The following is a 10,000-nucleotide window of genomic DNA, read 5'->3' as shown; positions in this document are numbered from 1 at the left end:
GTGGCTGCGCTTCTTGATCCATGAAAAGATGTAATGCTTGTCAAAATGTTCCCCATCCACAGTGACACTCAACGCCTGCACGTGATGCTGGCCATTGTCTGATGCCTTCTGGGGTATTCACTTACACTGGGTACACTTAGCTACTTTCCCCAGGGCAGTGGAAGGGACGCCTCTATGTTGTGCTGTCAGGTGGTAGACTTTGTTTGCTGTGGCAGTGCACGGTGTGCCGGGATTTGTTTGAGTTCAGTATGTTTGTGCCGCGTGGTGATTGCGATGGGAGCGATACTCCTGGCGCAGTGCACCACGGGCGGTGTGAGACCAGGTGGCGGCCCCCTGGGATGAAGCAATGCTATCAGCATGGCTTGAATGGCAGTGTGGCGTGGCAAGAAACACTGGCAGCAGATGAGAGGGTGGGATCCCAGGAAGTGACCTCGCTATGCCACACTGTCCCTTACCTCCTGCTATCCGTCGTCCTGCAGCCTCGCCAGGCACACACATAGAATAACCACCACAGATTTGTAAAGAATCAGAATCTGTCGCTGATTGTTATTAGTGGACACTCACACTCTTTGTATCCACGCACACCTCCTGACCTGCTTGTTTGGCGAATGGAAAGCGACCAACACCTTAACATGAACTGCAGCTTACGTGAAGCAAAAAAACAATGTTTGTGAGGTACGCCTGCACGAGTCTAAAGTCTGAGATAAATTAATAGATAAATTAATAAATAATAAAGTAGAAAAATTGAGAAAATACATTCTCAGAACATTAAATTTCTTGTTTTCAACAGAATAAAGAACATCTGACAATCACACACAGTACAATAGTTGCAACCTGCACACAGGTCGGCCACCTTCTCTACGTAAGATTAAGTAACATCAACGCTTCTAGAGTAGTGTCCCTGAATGCGTAACGTTTCTCAACTCAAAGAAAACGAATCTCGCCGGCATAATTTAGCCGTAACTAAAACATTCCAGCATAGCCCCTGTTCATTCAACCATATGCTTTAAGTGTTGCAATTAAGCTCGATTAAAATCAACGAAAAAATACTTGAAGGAAACATGCAAAACTATTACCATTAAATCCAAATCTAGCACTGTAGCACGAACTGTTACAAAATAGGCATACTAATAATCACATCAAGAAACGCTACACAACCATGATATCTACAAATCCACAACAAACGCACCACAATGACATTTTATAGTGTTTACTTTGGTGGTGCAACATGTATGCAAAGACCATGTTCTAAAACGTTTTGTAGCTAAATGTCAAATAAAATTACACAGATACAAATGAATGGTTAACAAAAATAAATCATGTGCTTTTCTCAATCATCTCTTACTTCTTCTAGCTGTCTGTCGGTTTGTCTGCTCCATGATGTTACTATACAACACATTTGCTGCAGAAATCGTCTAAATCTAAGAGAAGTCATGTCACCAGTAGCATGAAGGAGTCAGAAGGACACGCGGTCAGCAGTGGGCGGTCAGGAGAAATGGATGAGCTGGAAATACCGAGAATAGAGTCTGGGATGAGATGTGAAGGTCAGATACAAGACCTTGACGAAAGCGAAAAAAGAAAACGAAGATCAGCAACATTAAGAAAAAAAAAATAGTAAAAGGTGAATAGGATGGGAGAAACTTGATGAAAAAATAAATGATGCAATTAAAAGAATGTGAAGAAGATGAGTGATATAGAATACACTGAGGTGATAATGAGTAAAGTTAAATAATAAAATGAATAAGGATAAAAAAAAATATTACCGAATCACACACGCAAGTAGGTAAATAAGTTAAGTAGATAAAACTATGACAAAGCAAGAAAAGTAAAAAGCTAGTCAAGTCTTCTGATAATTTTGAAACACCAACTTCATGAAATGTCGGAAATGCATCTAAAGGAAGGAAAATAACAATAATAAACGAAAAAAAAAAAGCTCACTCAGGCATGAAAAGAAAACGAAAGAATAAACAAAGAATAGGAAAGAAAGAAGATCTGGAACGGAAAAAAAGAAAAGTAGAACAAGAAAAAGTAAATAAATCTGAGAAAAAAAAACTGAATTTGGCAGCACAAAGAAAAAAATAATTAGAGAAATACGATCAGGAAATTAAAACTCACGAATCACGAACAGAAATTACAAGAACATGCAAAGAGAGAGAGAGAGAGAGAGAGAGAGAGAGAGAGAGAGAGAGAGAGAGAGAGAGAGAGAGAGAGAGAGAGAGAGAGAGAGAGAGAATATTGATCAATTTGACCTTATCCATGTGAGAAAACCATAAAGGGACAAAAATAATCACATGTCGAAACAAAACAATAAAAACTAATGACGAATAAACAGATTACACCCAATCACTTAAATACAAGAAGAATCAATCCATAAATAAGGCAGCAGCAGAATGAAATAAGACATCCTAAGGGCAGGACGTGAGTGAATAAGTGATAATGGTGGTGAAAATAACAATAAAGGAATGAAAGATAGAAAAGAATGAATACTTAAAATGAACGAGTGAATAATTTAAGTAATACATAAAAACGAAAGTAAAAACGAGGTTGTGTCTTACCGCTACTACTACTATTACTATTACTATTACTACAACTACTACTACAACTACTACTACTACTACTAATAATAATAATAATAATAACAACAATAATAATAATAATAGTGACTAAAGACAGGAAAGGAAGAGAAGAAAGATACGTAGATAAATAGATATAAAAAGATGGAAAAGGAAAAAAGAAAGAAAGAATATAAGAAGATATAAAGAAAACGAAGAAAGAAAAGGAGAGAGAGAATGAAGAAATACAGAGTTAAGACAGAAAAAGATAAATGAAAAATAAAACTAAAAAGATATGAATACACGATAAACGAAAATAAATCAAGTGCTTATAAAGAAAATTACAAAAGAGAAAAGGAACAAAAGGGGAAATGACAGGAGAGAAGAAAGAAAGAAAGAAGGAAAGGAAGAAACAAGGAATGAAAGAAAAGGACAGGAATAAAAGAGAAAAGGAACAAAAGGGAGAATGACAGACGAGAAGAAAGAAAGAAAGAAAGTAAGAAAGAAGGAAAGAAAGAGAAGGACAGGAGAATATAAAAAAAAGGGGAGAGAAAAAAAGAGAAAACAGGAATCTAAAAAAAAATTAGGAAAGACAGAGACAGTAGAAAAACACAAGGACAAAAAAAAAAAAAAAGAAGGAAGAGGAAAAGACACGAGAAAAAAAAAGAGGACAAGATGAAAATAAAGAAAAGGAGAAAAGGTAGAGGAAATGACAGCAAAAAAAACAGAAAAGACAAAAAATATAAAAAAGAGGAAAGAAAGAGGAAAAAACCGGAGAAAATATAGGAAAAAATAAGGAAAAGAAGGAAAGAAAGACACATGAGAATGAGACATGAGGAAAACCAGTAAAGAAGAAAGGAAAATAAAATAAAGACAATTGTTAAAGAGAAAGACAAAGAAGAAAAGAAAAGGAAGCAAATGAGAGACGAAAGAAAGCAAGAAAAGAAACCAGAAAAAAAATAAAAGTGAGAAATAAGGTTAGTAAGATAGTAGAGAAGAGAAAAAGAGGAAAGAAAGAAGATAGGAAAAGAAAGAGAAAGCAGAAAATAATACTTCGTGCAGGATCAGAGACATTATTACTTCATTATTAGCTTTGCCTCTGTGACCTCAATGCAGTTTTGTGTTGTTATTATTATTATTATTATTATTATTATTATTATTATTATTATTATTATTATTATTATTGTTATTGTTATTATTATCATTAGTCATTACTATTATTATGATTATTATTGTTGTTGTTATTACCAACATCGTCATCATTATCATCATTAATGTTATTGTTATTTTCAGTGTTATGTTACTTGAAGTAGTAGTAGTAGTAGTAGTAGTAGTAGTAGTAGTAGTAGTAGTAGTAGAACAACAGCAATAACAACAACAAAAATAATAATAATAATTTTAAAAAATATGACAATAAGAATGATAATAATAGTAATAAAAAAAAAATAATAATAACAATAATAACAACAATAACAATGATTACAACAGTTGGTGTCACAATTATAGCAGCAGCAGCAGCAGCAATGGCAGTATTAGCAGCAGCAGTAATAGAATGTGTCCCAATTACCTGGTATTGGTACAGAACACACTAACACACTGCCAACACTGCCACCACAAGGACAACTCAATGATTTACTAGCCACAGGGATGACTTACGCGCACATCACCAACATAAATCCATCACTTCCCATCCACTGTCCTGTATTACTGCTTCTCTTTCCTCCTTCCTTATTTTCTACCTTTCTTTTCTACTTATTCCTGCTTTTTTTTTTCTTTCAATCCTCTTTTCATTTTTTTTTTTTTTTTTGCTTTATAGATTTTTTTTCTTTCTACTTTTGTTTTATTTTTGTTCGTGTTTTTCTTGTACTTTGTTATCATTGTTGTTATTGTTGTTGTTGTTGTTGTTGTTGTTGTTGTTGTTGTTGTTGTTGTTGTTGTTGTTGTTGTTGTTGTTGTTGTTGTTGTTGTTGTTGTTGTTGTTGTTGTTGTTGTTGTTGTTGTTGTTGTTGTTGTTGTTGTTGTTGATGTTGTTGTTGTTGTTGTTGTTGATGTTGTTGTTGTTGTTGTGTGTTGTTGTTGTTGTTGATGTTGTTGTTGTTGTCCTTGTTGTTGTTGATGTTGTTGTTGTTGTTGTTGTTGTTGTTGTTGTTGTTGTTGTCCTCCTCTTTCTTCCTTTCCTTCTTTCTTCTTCCCCTTTCTTCTCCTTCTCCTTCTCCTACCTATTCTCGTTCTCTCTTTTCCTTCACTATCTCACTGCTCCTCGTTCTCGTCGTCGCCTTTCACACACACACACACACACACACACACACACACACACACACACACACGGTAGCTCAGTGGTTAGAGCGCTGGCTTCACAAGCCAGAGGACCGGGGTTCGATTCCCCGGCCGGGTGGAGATATTTGGGTGTGTCTCCTTTCACGTGTAGCCCCTGTTCACCTAGCAGTGAGTAGGTACGGGATGTAAATCGAGGAGTTGTGACCTTGTTGTCCCGGTGTGTGGTGATCCGAAGATCGGAAATAATGAGCTCTGAGCTCGTTCCGTAGGGTAACGTCTGGCTGTCTCGTCAGAGACTGCAGCAGATCAAACAGTGAATTACATACACACACACACACACACACACAGGGTTGCATGCACGACACACACACAAAGTCACGAATGAAGTCTTCTGTCTGTTATTTCTCTCCCCCCTTCCCTTTATCTTCCCTTCCATGACCACACCCCTCTCCATCCCCCTTCCCATCTATACCGCTTTCCTTCCCCCCTCCCTTCTTCTTCTTCACTTCTCCTATTTTCCTTCGCCTCAAATATCACCTTAATTTCTTTTCCCTCTTATCATGTTTCTTTTCCTTCCTTTTCTTCTTTTTCTTCCTTAATCAAGACTATTTCTTTCCTCTTCCCCTTTACTTTTCCTCATTTCCTCCTTATCTACATTTGTACCCTCTGTTTCCCCTCATTTTTCTTTCTATAATTATCTCTCTTCCCTCTCTCTTCCTTCCTTTCCTTCCCATCTTCAAGCTTACTTTCCTTCTATATTTGAATTCCTCTCCCCCCCGACTGACACTCTCTCTCTCTCTCTCTCTCTCTCTCTCTCTCTCTCTCTCTCTCTCTCTCTCTCTCTCTCTCTCTCTCTCTCTCTCTCTCTCTCTCTCTCTCTCTCTCTGTGTCTCTCTCTTCCTTTTCCCCTTACATTCCATTTTCAGCTATTCATTTTTTCCCCTTCTCCTCTGCTCCCTCTTCTCTCTCTTTTCCCTCCTTTCTTTCCATCTCCAACCTTCCTTTCCTTCTCTAGATAAATTCCTTTCCCCTCCTTTCTTCTTCCTTCTCACTTTTCCTTCCATTTACAGCCATTTGTTCTTCCCTTCCTCCTCTGTTCTTTTTTTTTTTTATTTTGTCCATTCTCGCTTCACCTTCTCCTTCTCTTCCTCCTCCTCTGTCACGACTCCTTCCCCTCCTCCTCCCCAATCATGCAGGTAAACAAGGGAAAAGGGGAGGAACACTTGGGGAGAGGAGGAGGGGAGAGTTAAGAGTAGGGAGGAAGTCAAGAAAGATAGAAAGATGGTGTTCAGTCTTTCTTATTTATCTTCTTCCTTTAATTTCTTTTCTGCTGCTAAATTGAAAGTAAGAGAAAGAGAAAGAGAAAGAGAGAGGAAAGTGAAAGTTTGTATATTCATGGAAGACTGGACCGTATTTGCTTTTTCTTCTCTTTTTGTTTACTGTTTGGAGAGAGAGAGAGAGAGAGAGAGAGAGAGAGAGAGAGAGAGAGAGAGAGAGAGAGAGAGAGATGTGTGTGTGTGTGTGTGTGTGTGTGTGTGTGTGTGTGTGTGTGTGTGTGTGTGTGTGTGTGTGTGTGTGTGTGTGTGTGTGTGTGTGTGTGTGTGTGTGTGTGTGTGTGTGTGTACAAAAAAAAAAGAGAGAACTTTAAGTTATGCCTATCCTACATTAACTATATAAATGGACTCTAAAGTAGTATGTATGTATGTATGTATGCATGTATGTATGTATGTATTTCAACATTTCCTTCGTATGGTTAAGCAAAAAATGTGACGCATCCCATTCTTGTTTCCTATAAGTTCCTCCGTGACTTGCATCAAACGATTCTATAACACTGACCATCGAACATTCAAAGAGTTGGTAATAATATTGAGAACTAACACACTAACACACTTCCAGACATTTCAACACTTTCTTCCTGTTGTCTCACTACTATGAAGGAGAACCACAAGTATTCATAGGATTAAAATAGTATCAGTAATACCAATCTTACTACCTTTCCACTCATTTTTCCTACAACTACACAACAGTACCAGTAATATTCAGAGGATAAACTTACAGTCCTCAACATTCCTTCGTATTGATGACAAGAATCAACAATTTTCGAAACATTTCAACATTTCCTTCCTGTTCTCTCGTTACCATGAAGGACAACCCAGAGTATTCAAAGTATTTAGAATATTGTGAAGGTAACTAACACTCTTTTATTATTTGTTCTTTCAATATACTCCATTTCAATATTTCTTTCAAACATTTCAACACTTCCTTTCTGTTCTTTTAATACCATGAAGGAGAACCCCAAATATTCACAGGCTTAATTGGATATCAGAATATTGAAAGGTAACTAACACTCCTTTTATTCTTTCTCCTTTCAATATACTTCCATTTCAATATTTCTTCCAAACATTTCAACACAGTACCAGCAATATTGAGAAGATAACTAACACTCCTTTCATTTTTTCTTCTTTCATATTTTTTCAAACATTTCAACACTTCCTTCCTATTCTTCCCTTACCATGAAGAAGAACCTCAAGTATTCAAAGGCTTAACCCCTTCAATACTGGGACACATTTTTACCTTCAGATTTGTGTACGATTAGACCATTTTATTGACATCAGGAAGAGTCTATGGGGGTCAGAAGATTAATGGCCACAGTCTTCACTATTTTAATCCCCCACATAAGTTTCTGAAGCTGTATAAAATCACCAAACAGTAAGTAAAATGAATACGGAAACGCGTCATGGTACTGAAAGGGTTAATTGGGTATGAGAATATTGAGAAAAAAAACCCTCACTCATTTCAATTATTTTTCCCTTCAATCCACTCCATTTCAATATTTCTTTCAAACATGTCAACACTTCCCCAAATATTCAAATAGGGTATCAGAATATTGACAGGAAAACTAACACACCTTTTATTAATTCTCCTTTCAATGCACTCCATTTCAATGTTTCCTTCGTGTCCTGAGGTATTAGACTAAAACGTGGCGTGACTACCATCTTGTATCCTGCAGGGAGCCACCGGGACTAGGATGTGTGGGTTAATTCACTCCTTCAGCCTCCTGGGAGCGTCAAGACCACAATAGCGGGTGACTTTCTGACCTTTCCTTTCGTTTCACTTCCTTTTCCTATTTTTTTTTTTTTTTTTTTTTTTTTCTCGAGGAAGGGCAAGATCAAAGTTAATTGCGATTGGGTGTAATGTGATTTGATTTCCTATTTTTACCTGTGTGGGGTTGGAAAGGTGAATGGTGATGGAGGAGGAAGAGGAGGAGGAGGAGGAGGAGGAGGAGGAGGAGGAGGAGGAAAAGAAAAAGGAAAAGGAAAAAAAAGGAGAAAGAGAGGGAGACGAAGGAGAAGAAGAAGAAGGAGAAGAAGAAGGATAAAAAGGTGAGCTAGAAGGAGAAAAGGAGGAGGAAATATCAAAACAACAACAACAACAATAACAACAACACACATAAAGAAAAGATAATGATGATGATAATGATGATGATGACGATGATGATAAGTGATGATGACGGTGATCTGAAGAAGGTAGCAAATTGTTATAACCTTGGAGTCACATTCACGACTTAATAAACATTTCCAATAAAGTAAACGAAGAGAAAAAAATAAAATAAAACACATTCTCCTTATAATTTCTAGACCATTACGTGACAATTGAATGATAAATAGAGTACCTAGTCTTTCTTCTTCTTCTTCTTCTTCTTCTTCTTCTTCTTCTTCTTCTTCTTCTTCTTCTTACTCTGGTTTTTATTCTTTTTTCTAGTTTATGTTCTCGTTCTTGTTTTTCTTTTTTTTTCTTCTTCTTCTTCTCCTCCTCCTCCTCCTCCTCCTCCTCCTCCTCCTCCTCCTCCTCCTCCTCCTCCTCCTCCTCTTCCTCCTCCTCCTCCTCCTCCTCCATTGCATCATTCAAAAACAAAATTGATAAATACTTAAAGGATAACCCCCAACAAGCTCTCTTCTTGTCCGAATAATTAAACATGATATTAGTATGTCTGTTATTTTGTGTAACTTTTGTATGTAACTTCTTATAGATAGACATGTAGAGTTCACCGTAGGGTGAATAATAGAATCTCCTTTCATCCTTTCCTGTGAAAATTCCATGTCAGTTTTTCCATACTGCATGGTTCTTTTCAAAACTATTTTCCATGCCAGCGAAAGCTGGAGGGAGTGGTGGTGGGAGGAGCCTTCTCCTGTACTGTCCTGTCTCTCTTATCTGTAGCCAGTTACAAGTAGTTACCAAACAGCCTCGAAAGAACCAAGAGGTCTGTTGCTGTTTGGCTTTCCTTTGTATTCCTTTGTATTCCTCCTCCTCCTCCTCCTCCTCCTCCTCGTATTAGCATAGTTGTTCGGGTCCTGAATAAAGTTTTCATCACGGCAAATTAGCATAGTTGTGCCCAGTTTTCTAATTTGTTTGAAGAAGAAAATGGGACGAAGTTATGATGATGGTTACCAGAAGTGCATAGTTTCTCTCTCTCTCTCTCTCTCTCTCTCTCTCTCTCTCTCTCTCTCTCTCTCTCTCTCTCTCTCTCTCTGGGATACAAACAAAGAAAAACGAAAAACAAAGAGAGAAATAGAGAAAGACATTGAGAGAATAAGAAGGAATGAAAATAGAAAAGGGATAATATAAAGAAGGAGGAAGGACAGAATAAAGATAAGAAATAAGGAAAACTAATAAAACGAGAGAGAGGATAAAGAAAATAGAGGGATAAGAAAGAAGATGGAAAGAGAAGAATAGAGAAAAAAAAAAAAGGAGAAACACAAGTAGAAGAAAAGAAAAAAAAAGAAATAGAAAGTAAAAACAGAAAGAAAAAGAAGACAGACACAAGCAGAAGAAAAACGAAAGAAAGGAAAGAAAAAGAGACAAAAACGAAAAGAGAAGTAATAAAAGGAAGGAATGAAGAAGAAAGAGAATTAACGGTGAGGAATGGCAAGAAAATGAGAAAATAAGAGAAATAAAGATGAAAATGGAAGGGGAGGAGATGACAATGAAGGAAGGGAGAAGGAAGGGAGAAAGATGAAGAGGAGACGTAAATAACAGTAAAGAATAGAAGGGAGAAAGAGGGGAAGGAAGGAGAGAGAGAGAGAGAGAGAGAGAGAGAGAGAGAGAGAGAGAGAGAGAGAGAGAGAGAGAGAGAGAGAGAGAGAGAGAGAGAGAGAGAGAGAGAGAGAGAG

The 10,000-nt window shown here is 37.2% G+C and overlaps 1 protein-coding gene across 3 annotated transcripts in view; it reads right to left on the bottom strand.

Annotated features, from left to right (window-relative positions):
• LOC123507225 (cyclin-dependent kinase-like 4) overlaps positions 1-10,000 on the bottom strand; it is a 112,628-nt gene that overhangs the window by 89,652 nt on the left and 12,976 nt on the right. The gene's annotated exons all lie outside the window — the stretch shown is intronic.

This window comes from Portunus trituberculatus, chromosome 21 (genome assembly GCF_017591435.1).
Source record: "Portunus trituberculatus isolate SZX2019 chromosome 21, ASM1759143v1, whole genome shotgun sequence".
Taxonomy (NCBI): domain Eukaryota; kingdom Metazoa; phylum Arthropoda; class Malacostraca; order Decapoda; family Portunidae; genus Portunus; species Portunus trituberculatus.
Note: the sequence above shows the minus strand (reverse complement) of the source record. Positions and strands in the feature narration are given on the sequence as shown.